At 29.8% G+C, this 12,110-nt stretch overlaps 1 pseudogene; it reads right to left on the bottom strand.

Moving 5' to 3' along the window:
• Positions 1-846: 846 nt before the first annotated feature.
• Positions 847-7,915, bottom strand: LOC142621069 (metal transporter Nramp6.2-like; annotated as a pseudogene).
• Positions 7,916-12,110: the final 4,195 nt, after the last annotated feature.

The following is a 12,110-nucleotide window of genomic DNA, read 5'->3' as shown; positions in this document are numbered from 1 at the left end:
AAATTGTTTTATGAATCAAGTTATTTGATGTATGGCTAATTTTTATATTTACGAATACGAAATCATGCTGTTTAGAAGAGTTATGATTTGTTTGATTTAGCAATTAATTTTGGCACAAATAGGGACAAAAGTAACTTTGAATCATTTATAAAATTTTAGGGATTAAATTGACATCATATTGATTGTTCATTCATGATGAAGGTTTGAAATAGTAATTTAACTTTATTTACATTATAGGTAAAAGTACTACTTTGGTTTATATATTTTGAGGTTATATAGTCAATTTGGTCTCTATATTTTTTCAGCAGTCAATTTGGTCTATGTTATTTTTATCTTGCAGTTAGTTAATTTAGTTTGGTGATTTGATTGTGCCTTAATTGGATTTGCATGTAATTTGGATTAATTAATTAGCGTGGCACTTGGGTAACTGGTTAATTGATTTAAGGTCAGTCTTTAACTTTACAGATGGACTTTATAATTTACAGAGACACTCTCTAGTCTCTTCTACTAAGAGAGAGAAATGTACTGAATGGACCGTAGTGACCAAAGTGGACCGACATGAATTGAAGTGGATTGAATGGAACGAAATGGATAGCAGTGGACCGAATGGGGCTAAATGCAATGGTGATGTGGCTTAATAGGAGTATAAAAACAATAAATCTTACACTTTAGTTTTTAGATATTTATAGATATAAATGAGACTAAATAACTATTTCGAAAAATTTCATGTCGTTACAATAATTATCATATTAATGACAAACTTAGAAGTTTAACCTAAATTTACAAAGGTGCAGTGGAAACTGCCATAGGCAGTTCAATTACACTTACATAAGAAGAAAGCCTTAGATGAAGTTGAAGAAAGTTTATGTCACATTTAACTTGGGAGCTCCCTCCCACTAATGACACATCTTGGCACTTGTTGCATTTGAATTTGATGTAGAAAAACCCCTTACTGTGGTAGTGGGATATCAACCAAATCCTCACTGTAAGGAATGTGATCAGCCTCGACCCCCTCATTAGAATTGCTATGCCCGTGTTCCAGGTTGTTTTGGGCCATTGGTTGGTCAAGCGTTATGGGCTCGGTAAATGTTACAGCAGTGTCCTTTCGAAAGGTAAGGTACAATATTGCTAAAACGTAAATGAGCATTAGGGGAAACACTATGATCCCAACGAACACATTTGCAAGCTTGGGTAATTTGTTGTGAAGTAGCCAACCCACAAAGGCTGTAATCAGGTAGTACAGGTTAAAGCTAGTCAATGCCACGCCTAGGGTCCACGAGATCACCATAATCTACAAGCATAATTGTCTGATGCTAAGTTAATAAAAGAAAATATAAGTTTTTTCAATTAAATTCAAAATAATTTAATTTAATTTTAGTCAAAAGAAAAGAATATTGTTTATGCTATATTAAGTAATGTAGTCATATGATCGAATTTAATTGATGAATTTGAGATATAATATCTAATGCTGTAGACTTAAACGAATGAATTGCAGTTATAGGCTTTATAAAACCAGTTTATCGCCCTAGTCAATTGAATTCAAGGCTTACTGTACTAGCTGAGCTCATTTAAAAGAACAGAAGCACAAAAACAACTTACGTAGATTGAATTCTTGTGTGGTCCCATCTTGGGGTTACTGTTACTGAATTTAAGGAGAGGGATTAGAGCAAATGGAAGCTCAAATGCAAGTACCATCTGCAAAAGTCATTAAATTATTATCCTATGTTTGAATATAGGTATCAACATTAAAAAAAGACATAGTTCACAAGTTACAAACCGTTGTGATGATGATAAGTTGGGCTGCACCTTTAGCTCCTCCAATAATGGAAACAATAAGACTAGGTGCAATGGCAATGCACCTTGTCAACAGGTTTCTAATCCATAATCTCATCTTAAGTTCCAAGAAACCCTAAAAATGCCACATCATCCTTAAATTAATTAAAGTTCAATCACAATTAAAGTATAGATAAATACATAATATGATTCTACGTAGGATCATATTATGTATTTATCTATACTTTATACACACACATACACACACAAACACGTAAATTTTGAAGACCTCCATGATGAATTGGCCTGCATAAGTGCCTGTGATGCTAGCACTTTGCCCAGAGGCTAGTAATGCAATGGCATATATAGTTGAGCTTGACCAACCCAACACATTCTACACACATAAAACAATTTAAAAAGGCTTTTGTTAGATGTGTACTCATACATTTAAATGGGTTCAAATTGATAGACTATTATTTACCCCAAAAGCTTAAATTGAAAAAAATGATAAATTGTATCATCTAACCATTATTTTAATATAATGACTTCATATATAAATTTGAACCTTTAGAAGGAAAGGGGCCGAGTCAATGCTAAGATTATTGCATTGATTTGCAATAACATCTGACATATTGTTGGCTGAGCAAATGGTGCCTGATACAGAGATGATTGCAATATTGATTAGACATGCGTCAACCAATGCGAATCCACTCCCTATCAAGTGAAATCGACATGCATCCTGCAGTATTGCACAATGAAAATTAGCAAAAAGCAACTGTTTTGGAATAAAGACATCATTTGTCTCTTTTGCAATTAAATAAATTATAGTTTTATAATCTATGTTTATATGGTTTATGAGTATTTTTTTTTAAATTTTCCTCCAACCACAATAAATAAGGTATCCAAATTTATGTAATTATCAAAGCATATTTTTATAAATTTGTTTTTCTTTTTCTTAAGAGTGATAATCAGTGGCAGAACCTCGATTTTAATTCAAGGGGAACAAAATTAGAAGCAAAAATAATCTAAAAAATTAATCAATATTAACAACAAAATAAATAAACAATATTAAACTAATGTAGTTATCATACAAAATCTAATATAAATGAAAAATGTACAAGTATATATTATATATCATTAAAAGAAACAAACAAAAATAATAAAGTAATAGTATCTAACAATCAAACTAAGAGATTAATCTAAATATATAAAATATAAAAAAAATCTAATTTGATTCCTTAAAATAAATTGAGAAAATAAATAAATCTAAAAGTGTTCATATATAGTATAGCAATATATATGCAAAATAAAAAATATATATCAATTTGGGGTTTTAGCAAACAACCAGAATTTGAAACTTTGAAAAAGCTAAGAGATGGAAGAGAAAAATGATAATGGTGGCTTTAAGGTTTTAGTAACCCGCAAAGATATTATGTAATTTTTAAAAATATAATTTTGTGTAAAATATGGGACCTGCTAATTAAAATGCTTTGAGCTATCCACCACCCCCCCCCCCCCCCCAAAAAAAAAGGATAAAGTAAAAGTTGTCGTGAATGAGAGAATAATGAAAGGTCGGATCCAACGAAATTTTTTTTCACAAAAATTAAATTACAGATTATAGTGGCATGGGTACATATTAAAATTGGCCCATGTATGAAATTATAAATTAATTTAAAAATATTGTGAAACTGTTGTGAATTTTTGTTTATGATATATAAACTTTTTTTTCCCAACATTTATCACCATGAAAGCAAAATGTGATATGTTTTTAACTTTTGTTTCATATTAGAGAGCATTTTGTTTTTTTTTTTTTTTTACTAGAGTAATATTATGTCTACAACATTTTCACAGCAAATTTTCAGTAGAAAATTATTACTGGTTGTAATTTAGATCCATTGCTGACATTACTTCTTTACTTTCAAATATTAGCTTATTATATAAGATTTATAGTGAAAATATTTTAATGCCATGTTAATCTTTTTACTATGTGTCAGTTCTTTTTTTTTTTTTTTTTTTTTTTTTTGAGTTATTACGGTGTAGTTTTTGGTTTTACATGAGGTGTTGTTTTGTTTTTTCTCGTAGTACTAAGCCCCCTCCCCCCTTCCCCTTGGCTCTGCCTCTTGTGATAATAGGGATACTACACATTTAACTCTCTATATATAAATATATATATAGTTTCTTACATTGATGGCACTGACAGAACGTGGTACTTTTCTGGATAGCACGAGAGCCGAGTAGAAAAAGAGATTGTGCCTATTGATGAGAAAGATCGAAATGGAATAACACAAACAATTAGAAAGAAGAAAAGAAATAGTTATGAAACAATAAGCAATCTTACCAAAAAAAGAAAAATAGAAACAATAAGCAAGGATATTTAGATTTGATGAAGCAGGAAATCATGTACGGCACGATAATGGAACCCCAAAGGGCTATGGCACTTCCAATGGCTCCTTGGCCACTGAGCTTGGGTACAAACAATCCCTTTACCACAGCGGCCGCTGGAGGCTTTACGTAATTCATTTCCCCAAAGAAACATGCAGCCATGACCATTATTAGCACTGATATCAGCATCTCCAGCTTCCTAACCTGCCCACTCACAAATTTTTTTTAACATTAAAACTAAGAGTCATGTTAGAAATACTATAATTTTACTATATAGAGCATACAAACTACTATGTCACTGATTTCAAAAGAAATAAAAAAATTTAATTATTCATTTAATAGATGGTTGAATTTGATGAATCAAATTCTTTATTACATTAGTTTGTAAATTTTATATAATTAAATTTGTAGTACTCTTAACATTTTCTTAAAATTAATGTGGAAACTGAAAAATGAAAAGGGAAACGAAATTCAACTTTTTGAACTCTAAGAAATTAGCTCAGGTTGACACCATGCATTTTTTTGGAATAAAAAACCACGGTCTAACTTTTAGTATATCACTTGTTTTGACTTTTTTTTTTTTTTTTGAATTAGGTTAGAACTTAGAAACTATACAAATAATCCACACACCTATAAGTGCTGAAGTGCATGAAAAGGTGCCATCTGGACCAATGGATCCAGTGGTTACTTGTTTGACTTTGACAACAAGAATCGGTGGAGCAGCAAATTAAATAAACACAGGGCATTATCCACACAATTAAAAAATCAAATAAAATAAAATATACCAACTACTTACTAAGTACTTTTTTTTGAGAGATAACCAGTACCTAATTAAACAATGATGCAATCCACAACGAGAATAAAGAAAAAAAAAAAAAAGAGAGAATAAAGTCAAACATAATTGTCTTTGCAAACAAACAGTAAAATACATACATACATTATTAATTATTAATTCATAACTCGGTGAATGAAGGTGATTGAGTTTCGTTGGAGTCAATTAACGTAAAGTCTTTTGACTTGTATTTGATAGCCACAGAGTGTTTAAACCTTAAAATTATTAAACTTTCACTAGGATTACAATATACAATAGATATAAAGTATGATTGTGAAGTGTGCATGCATGGATTCTAAAGCTAGCGACTGAGTCAATAGATCACTATATATTATATGAATCCGATTACCTACAAGTTACAAACTATGTAATGAAATGTAACTATCATACAACTCACGTAGTTTTGTTTTGTTTTTGCTGGCGTAGGTAGATAGCTGTGCATAACAATATTATACAAATTTCTTAAAAATTTAAATGGCCAAAAAATGTACATAGTAGTTGATAGTTGGTCATAAGAATATTATACTCAATTAAAAAAAAAAAAAAGATAATTATAATGACAGCAAGACATAAACGCACGTTGATAATTGATAATTGGCATAAAAATACTACACAAAGTATGTGAATATATAATAGAGCATAAAAACTAAACACCGAGTATGAATTATTCGTCATGATTCAGTGATAATCGAAGGATTCTCTAGAAACTACTGCCAGTTTCTTAGATGAGTTGTAGGCATTGCGTGAACCTTTTCTCTGTTCTTTTTCAAGTGTTATCATAGTTAATTTCTTTTAATTCATTTTCTTTTCCACCAAAAAAATTAATAATAAAAACTCAAATTTATTAATTAATTGAGCAAAAAAGATTCTTAAATTATGCCACTGAAAGCTTTAAATAATTAATGAATAAATTACCCCGTATCTCTGCAGGCTAAGAAATAAGAGAGTACTTAAACCAGTGATGAGAACTCCAGCCCAAATTGGGATGTGGAATAATATATTTAGTGCAAAAGCTGTCCCAATCACTGCCATGAATAAGAAATTAAAAATTTTTATTAATAACAAGATCTATATTGTCTTGTTGCTTGTTTATTGAAGTGTCATTCTTCCCTTAATTTGAATATGAACAAGGAGACATGGATGAGAGGAAAATTCAAGAATGATAAGGCTAGTAAACGCATGAATGTAAAGATATCCTTTTCTTTTAAAGTAAATTTTATTGTTTTACCTTCGGGTATATCAGCGCATATGACAGCAAACTCGGCAAGCAACCATAGGCAATATATTTTGGGTACTCAAACTTACATAACTCTGAAAGGTGTTTGCCTGTGTAGATATGCAAACAAATTCTTAGCTTGATTAGTTACTAGTAGAAAATAAATTGGGCAGAACGATAATAACTATTATCAATTGGCTATTTTCGTCTAGAATCTGTTTGCTGTGCATCTTACCGGTGCTTACACCAAGATTTGCAGCTAGCATTTAAATTATGAGCGCAAAGGTAAACCCAATAAGTGTCACCCATAGTAGCTGAAAATAGAAAATAGCACTACCATGATTAGCATTTCTTAAAGTTTCATGTTGTTTTCATTTTGGTTATTTCCGTTTCAAAATTTTAATTCAAAATAAAAATTTTAATTTGGCCAAAATGAAAACAATCTAAAACTTTAAAGGCCAAAAGTATATTTTAGTAAAATATGAACCTAATAAGTTATTGTACTTTAATTTGGGCCATGAGTCGTTCTTCTTTGATAGAAAGTGAAATACTTTTCATTTAAACTTTTCATCCCAACAAAATTTTGTATTTATGTCAAAGTATTAATTCATTGTCATATCTTAATGGGATAAATGCACTTTAGAGTAATGTTAAAGATACAAATTATTTTACAAAAAATATTTACAAACTGCTAATATGGTGAATAATTATTGGTAAATAAAAAAGTGATGTTAATAGTAGACATAGATGATGAAATGAAAACTAGTAAGAAGTTTGTCACAACATCAGTTTGTAAAAATGTTGTAAAATAGTTTGTCTGTAGCATTATTCTTGTACTTAAATTCATGTATAAATCTATAGGTAATGCACTAATCATTCATGTAAAATGAATTTATATAAGCAATAATTCATTTGAAATATGACATTATTGCAAAAGTTTAGTTGCACCAAAAGTAACAAATGGAAAAAAAGAAAAATTTCATGTGTAAATGCACCAAAAGTACATTATTATTTGAAATTATATTAATCTTAACAATCTATAGCTCCTCTCTTTTTAACAAGAAGTAATAAAATTAAAACTTCTAAAACAAGTAAAAATAATTTCTTAGAAAGTATTTGAAAGTAATTAAACCTATAATATATCTGCATGCGTTAAAATAATAATTAATTAACGCTCTTGTTTTCATTCTCTCTTCCATCATATTTTGTGTAATAGTTCAAATTTTTTTCCTATTTGATTTACCACAAATGTGTAACTTGCTCCAGTTTGCAGATCAGTTTCCACTGCGACATGGTAAAAATGATATTACTTCGAAAAATACACACACACACACAGACTCACTGCTGCCTGGGTCAATATAAGCCATGGAGACAAGAAATCCAGGACCTACAACTGATAGGAACTTTTTCCACCAAGGTTTCTGGAACATCATATATATTATACTCAAATCTTGATTCTAACAAGATAATTTATCCAAACATATAGAACTAAGCAATTTCAAGATAGAAAATATATAGCTAATTAAGAAAGAAAGAAAGAAAAGAGGGTCAAATGAGAGAGACCTGAGAGTCCTCATGATCATGTTTGTCAGAATTATCAGGGCTTTCCTCCAGATTAATGGCTGCTACACGGTGGCTATATCCACCCCATGTTAATGATGGTCTTACTTCAGTTACTTGTTGCTGTTCGATTCTCATTTTTTCTGTGTCTGTTTCTCTCTTTCGACTTTGATTTAACTACTGCAAGTGAGAGTCTCCAATGGAGCTGCTTCAATTATAGTGCATGTGGCGTGTTCTGGACGGCGTAGCAGTCACTCATTAAACTAACTCCAACTTGTCACCATCCTCATCACCAAATAATTATAAATTTGTCACATCCTTCTGTTTAGAAGAACTGAAGATATATGTGTAGGACTATTCTACTATCTAAGAATAAACAAAACAAAAAGATATTGATCTAAGAATGATTTTTCCACTCCTTGGCTAGGTTTTTATTTTTATAAAGTGAACGTTTGAGTTGGTGAAAGTCTATAGGGTACGGACACAAAAAAGTTGACCAAAAATCTGAATCTGATTGACATGAAAGATTGTTAACGGTATGTAAAATGTAAAAAATGATATGAATAGTAGATCAAAATGAGAACTAAATGCTAATACAAGTTTGCCATACTATAACGCGTCATAAATGTTGTCAAATTTTTTAAATATGAATCTTTGAGTTATTTTTATTTTTGAAATAGTTAAGAATTATATGAAATATATATAAATGCAGGTTAACCGATTTTCCGTAAACCCGCCTCAAGCACGTTGTCTATTAGAAGGTACCATCCCGCCTAGTATTATTGTCATCTGCAAATATAATGACTTAAACTATATATGTGAAAGCTCTATATAAACTATCAATACTAGCTAGGAATCGTTGACTTTTATAGACAGAAATAAAAATATAGAATAATTTGGTAATAGCTATGCATTGCACCAGTTAACTGAAAAAAATCGTTTTAAAATATAAGATACTATAATCTTTTTTTTTTTTTTTTGATAACACAAACATACAACAACACACCAATTGCAAATTGCTAGCGGCAGTTAGAGTCGTGGAGCTGTTGATATACCCGTACACACCAATCACACACAGGTTTTTTTTTTTTTTTTTTTTTGATAACACACAAACATACAACAACACACGAATTTCAAAACTACTTGTGGCAGTTAGAGTAGATACTATAATCAATATAGGTAAAGTCCTCACATAAAAATATATCAGGTGAAGAACAACTTTGTAGATTGTAGTAGTTCTCACTATGAGCCACATGGAAAGCCGATGAACAACATAAAATTTTTATCAAACAAAAAATTAACTTGCAAAAAATATTTTTGTTACATTTGCTCAATTTTTGATCGAAAGGTTTTTGATGTTGCGGAAGCACAATACTGTATTTGATCAATGGTGGATCCAAAATTTTATATTTGAAGGGACCAAACAAAAAATAATTTTTTTTCTTTGTATATGGACAGAATTAGGACTTGGAGTTAAGTGGGGCGGGTTTATTACTGATTATGTGCGGTGACTTTGACATCTGGTTTTACTTCTACTTAGCCACTTGAGGGATTTTTTTTTTTTTGGTGTGTGTGACTTTGATGTATATATCAAAGATATACATAGTATGCATAATAGTATCAAATAGTAATGTAAATAAAATTTAGTATATACGTTAATATTTTATAACTCAATATGTGCAAAAAAAAAGTGTATTTATTAAAATTAAACAATCAAGAGGCAATATTGACAAAAAGAATGAGTCAGCAGTTTTTAATTTGCCCATAAACCTAGACTTTCAAAATAAATTATCATCCATTATTAAGTATAATGATTAAGATAAAAAATACTAAAAAAAATCAAAGAATGTTAAATAGTAAACAAACAATCACTTAAATTTCAATAATATACTAAAGAGGTTTAAAATCTGTGTTGTGTATTCAAAAGTTAGGCTATTTTGAATATATATCACTATCAGTTTTTTTAAGACTTTTTTCCCTCTTCTCATATATATATATATATATATATATATATATATATATATATATATATATGTGTGTTAAAAATACTTAGTATTCTAAAAAAAAAAACTAACCAATTACATGTTAATTTTATATATATATATATGTTATATACAATAGTATATTTTTATCATGTCTACTAGTAATTTGTTATATTTATAATGTTATATAATTTATTTACTATTTTAATAATATATATATATATATATATATAAAAGAAGAAAATTGCAATAAATAAAAAAAAGAGGAAAAGAAAAAATCCGGGAATCCTACACAAGTACACTTGCTTTTGTAGACTTTTACTCTTAATTAGACAAGTGGTGGAGCCTTGTTGGTATTAATAAATCTAAATGGACGGTTGAATTAAAACTGATAATGTTACACAATACTTGTTTTATAAATAATGGAGGAAGCGAAGAAAACAAGAAGTAAAGTAAAGTAAAATAGAGAAAAAAAAAGATAGATCAGTTGAGAGAGAGACAGAGAGAGATAAGATGTCAAAGAGCTCGCTAGTCCTTGAAAATTGTTAAATTGGTTGGGATAAATTGTATCTCAATATAGAAAACAATTTCAGTTTTATTAATCTGAATAATAATCTGATGACTATCTCTGGAGGCTACATTACATATAAATAATAAAAAGATAAAACCCTAGGATGAAATAGAAAATGTCCAAAATGCTAATTCGTGCTAATAACAAAATTAGGTGACAAAGTATTGATTTTTGTCTAAACTAGCAAAATTGAGTTACTTGCACCATGATAATTTCAGGAGCCCTTGCTACTCTAGGAAGGTATGTTTTGTTTATTTTACATCAGTTTTAACTAGAAGACCCTTTTAATTTTAACAAAAATTAGGTTGTAACCTATGCTTACACATAGAAATATTTAATGATAGTGATGATCGATGAGTTGATCTTACCTAGGTAAGTAACATGGTCATCGTGGTTTTGCGTATAGTAATGAATTTTTCACTTGACACCAAATTTTAAAAAATTAAAATTAAACAACAATTAAAAACTAATTTAGATTTAATCTGGATTATGATTATACTTTAATATAATATATACGATTAAATGTTTGTCAATAATTTATTGGGCTACACTTATAATTATTCATTGTGATTATGTGTGCTTTTCTTAATATTTGTGGGTAATTCAAAAAAATTTTCAAAGTGAAACACAATTATTAAATACTCTTTAACTTATACCTCTTGAAAACGTGTTAACAAAACCATAATTTGAATATGAAGCGTAGAAATTTGGCCTATCTAAACCTGCCATAATATCATTATTAAAAGGTTGAGCATAGATTCAATCATTTGAACATCTTAAAAAAAAAGATCCTTACAGATAATTAACATGTAACTTATTGTAACATATTAATTATTAAAATTGCTTCAAGGATTTAAACTTTTAAAAGAATGCAATGCTTTTTTTTTTTGGTTGAGAATACTAAATATTTTTAATACACAAACACGAGGATATGGGAGAAGGTTTTAAAGAAATTTACAGTGATGTATATCCAAAAGGGCTTAATGTAATGCTAAATTATCATTAAAATATTTAGCAAAACTACTAAACTTATGAAAACTTGATTAAGATTAAATTCAAATTTATATTTTAACAGGAGTACCTTATAGCATTAAATTCTTATAAACATTATGTAAAGTTGCAACTTACATCTATTATGTGTTGGCTTTAATTTCGTGCCAAATTTGATTGAAATTTTGTTCAATCTTTTGTATCCTGTATTTTATGTGAGATTTATTTGTAAGGGTTGTGTGCGTGTGAGAGAGAGAGTGTGTGAAGACTAAGGCATCTTTTGATGCATGTGCCCAGCACATGACTGGAATGCGAAGAGTTATGATAGCTGGTGACAATTGGTTTTCGCGAGTGTTTCTTGGGTAAGGCATTTCTGCGAGATACCCTCGAAACAGTCTGTTCTGCTATTTTGTCCTATTTGCTCCACTACATCCTCATACACACTATATATACCATCATTACCCACATATTGAGTATAGAGTTTTTTAAAGAGAAAACTCTAGCCTCAAATCCTTGAGAGTGTGAGATTGTCATACCCATAATTCTCTACACCATCCATTGTGGTTTTCCTCTACTCCTGCCTCTCCATTTTCAAATCCTTGAGAGGTTGATAACCCAAACACTTACCACACCCATACTAAGTGTCCAGTGAGGTTTTGGTACTATTGGGAAGCATTTGAATAAGCGAAGCTTTGACAGATGCAATCGGGCACATTGCGGGATCCGGAAAGTTAGACAAGACACTATTCCGAGAAGCCTTGTTGGAGTAGGAGCTTGAAGGGCTTAGATGTACTGGGTAGACTA

The sequence above is a fragment of the Castanea sativa genome, chromosome 12, assembly GCF_040712315.1.
Source record: "Castanea sativa cultivar Marrone di Chiusa Pesio chromosome 12, ASM4071231v1".
In the NCBI taxonomy this organism is placed as follows: Eukaryota; Viridiplantae; Streptophyta; class Magnoliopsida; order Fagales; family Fagaceae; genus Castanea; species Castanea sativa.
This window is presented reverse-complemented; position numbering and strand designations above follow the sequence as displayed.